Here is a 3,284-nt window from a genome sequence, read left to right as displayed (position 1 = left end):
CCAGTTCTAACTGTTGCTTCCTGACCTGCATACAAATTTCTCAAGAGGCAGGTCAGGTGGTCTGGTAGTCCCATCTCTTTCAGAATTTTCCACAGTTTATTGTGATCCACACAGTCAAAGGTTTTGGCGTAGTCAATAAAGCAGAAATAGATGTTTTTCTGAAACTCTCTTGCTTTTTCCATGATCCAGCGGATGTTGGCAATTTGATCTCTGGTTCCTCTGCCTTTTCTAAAACCAGCTTGAACATCAGGAAGTTCACGGTTCACATATTGCTGATGCCTGGCTTGGAGAATTTTGAGCATTACTTTACTAGCATGTGAGATGAGTGCAATTGTGTGGTAGTTTGAGCATTCTTTGGCATTGCCTTTCTTTGGGATTGGAATGAAAACTGACCTTTGCCAGCCCTGTGGCCACTGCTGAGTTTTCCAAATTTGCTGGCATATTGAGTGCAGCACTTTCACAGCATCATCTTTCAGGATTTGAAATAGCTCAACTGGAATTCTATCACCTCCACTAGCTTTGTTCGTAGTGATGCTTTCTAAGGCCCACTTGACTTCATATTCCAGGATGTCTGGCTCTAGGTCAGTGATCACACCATCGTGATTATCTGGGTCATGAAGATCTTTTTTGTACAGTTTTTCTGTGTATTCTTGCCATCTCTTCTTAATATCTTCTGCGTCTGTTAGGTCCAAACCATTTCTGTCCTTTATCGAGCCCATCTTTGCATGAAATGTTCCTTTGGTATCTCTGATTTTCTTGAGAGATCTCTAGTCTTTCCCATTCTGTTGTTTTCCTCTGTTTCTTTGCATTGATGGCTGAGGAAGGCTTTCTTATCTCTTCTTGCTATTCTTTGGAACTCTGCATTCAGATGTTTATATCTTTGCTTTTCTCCTTTGCTTTTCGCTTCTCTTCTTTTCACAGCTATTTGTAAGGCCTCCTCAGACAGCCATTTTGCTTTCGTGAATTTCTTTTCCCTGGGGATGGTCTTGATCCCTGTCTCCTGTACAATGTCACGAACCTCATTCCATAGCTCATCAGCACTCTATCTATCATATCTAGGCCCTTAAATCTATTTCTCACTTCCACTATATAAGCATAAGGGATTTGATTCAGGTCATACCTGAATGGTCTAGTGGTTTTCCCTACTTTCTTCAATTTAAGTCTGAATTTGGCAATGAGTTCATGGTCTGAGCCACAGTCAGCTTCTGGTCTTGTTTTGGCTGACTGTATAGAGCTTCTCCATCTTTGGCTGCAAAGAATATAATCAATCTGATTTCGGTGTTGACCATCTGGTGATGTCCATGTATAGAGTCTTCTCTTGTGTTGTTGGAAGAGGGTGTTTGTTATGACCAGTGCATTTTCTCGGCAAAACTCTATTAGTCTTTGCCCTGCTTCATTCTGTATTCCAAGGCCAAATTTGCCTGTTACTTCAGGTGTTTCTTGACTTCCTACTTTTGCATTCCAGTCCCCTATAATGAAAACGACATCTTTTTTTTTGGGTGTTAGTTCTAAAAGGTCTTGTACGTCTTCATAGAACCGTTCAACTTCAGCTTCTTCAGTGTTACTGGTTGGGGCATAGACTTGGATTACTGTGATATTGAATGGTTTGCCTTGGAAACTAACAGAGATCATTCTGTCGTTTTTGAGATTGCATCCAAGTACTGCATTTCGGACTCTTTTGTTCACCATGATGGCCACTCCATTTCTTCTGAGGGATTCCTGCCCGCAGTAGTAGATATAATGGTCATCTGAGTTAAGTTCACCCATTCCAGTCCATTTCAGTTCGCTGATTCCTATAATGTCGACATTCACTCTTGCCATCTCTTGTTTGACCACTTCCAACTTGCCTTGATTCATGGACCTGACATTCCAGGTTCCTATGCAATATTGCTCTTTACATCATCGGACCTTGTTTCTATCACCAGTCACATCCACAGCTGGCTATTCTTTTTCCTTTGGCTCCATCCCTTCATTCTTTCAGAGTTATTTCTCCACTGATCTCCAGTATACCCATTTAAGTGCAGAGTTCCAAAGAAGACCAAGGAGAGATAAGAAATCCTTCCTCAGTGATCAGTGCAAAAAAATAGAAGAAAATAATAGAATAGGAAAGACTAGAGATCTCTTCAAGAAAATTAAAGATACCAAGGGAACATTTCGTGCAAAGATGGGCTCGATAAAGGACAGAAATGGTATGGACCTAACAGAAGCAGAAGATATTAAGAAGAGGTGGCAAGAATACACAGAAAAACTGTACAAAAAGATCTTCACAACCCAGATAATCATGATGGTCTGATCATTCACCCAGAGCCAGACATCCTTGAATGTAAAGTCAAGTGGGCCTTAGGAAGTACCACTATGAACAAAGCTAGTGGAGGTGATGGAATTCCAGTTGAGCTGTTTCAAATCCTAAAAGATGATGCTATGAAAGTGCTGCACTCTATATGCCAGCAAATTTGGAAAACTCAGCAGTGGCCACAGGACTGGAAAAGGTCAGTTTTCATTCCAATCCTAAAGAAAGGCAATGCCAAAGAATGCTCAAACTACTGCACAATTGCACTCATCTCACACGCTAGTAAAGTAATGCTCAAAATTCTCCAAACCAGGCTTCAATAGTATGTGAACCATGAACTAGTTGTTCAAGCTGATTTAGAAAAGGCAGAGGAACCAGAGATCAAATTACCAGATCAAATTGACAGATCCTAGAAAAAGCAAGAGAGTTCCAGAAAAACATCTATTTCTGCCTTATTGACTATGCCAAAGTCGTTGACTGTGTGGATCACAATAAACTGTGGAAAATTCTGAAAGAGATGGGAATACCAGACCACCTGATCTGCCTCTTGAGAAAACTGTATGCAGGTCAGGAAGCAACAGTTAGAACTGGACATGGAACAACAGACTGGTTCCAAATAGGAAAAGGAGTATGTCAAGGCTGTATAGTGTCACCCTGCTTATTTAACTTCTATGCAGAATACATCATGAGAAATGCTGGGCTGGAAGAAGCACAAGCTGGAATCAAGATTGCTGGGAGAAATATCAATAACCTCAGATATGCAGATGACACCACCCTTATGGCAGAAAGTGAAGAGGAACTAAAAAGCCTCTTGATGAAAGTGAAAGAGGAGAGTGAAAAAGTTGGCTTAAAGCTCAACATTCAGAAAACGAAGATCATGGCATCCAGCCCCATCACTTCATGGCAAATAGATGGAGAAACAGTGGAAACAGTGGCAGACTTTATTTTGGGGGGGCTCCAAAATCACCGCAGATGGTGACTGCAGCCATGAAAT

At 41.2% G+C, this 3,284-nt stretch overlaps 1 long non-coding RNA gene across 1 annotated transcript in view; it reads right to left on the bottom strand.

Annotated features, from left to right (window-relative positions):
• LOC104994236 overlaps positions 1–3,284 on the bottom strand; it is an 11,629-nt gene that overhangs the window by 981 nt on the left and 7,364 nt on the right. The gene's annotated exons all lie outside the window — the stretch shown is intronic.

The sequence above is a fragment of the Bison bison genome, unplaced genomic scaffold, assembly GCF_000754665.1.
Source record: "Bison bison bison isolate TAMUID 2011002044 unplaced genomic scaffold, Bison_UMD1.0 scf7180017864254, whole genome shotgun sequence".
NCBI classification, from domain to species: Eukaryota; Metazoa; Chordata; class Mammalia; order Artiodactyla; family Bovidae; genus Bison; species Bison bison.
This window is presented reverse-complemented; position numbering and strand designations above follow the sequence as displayed.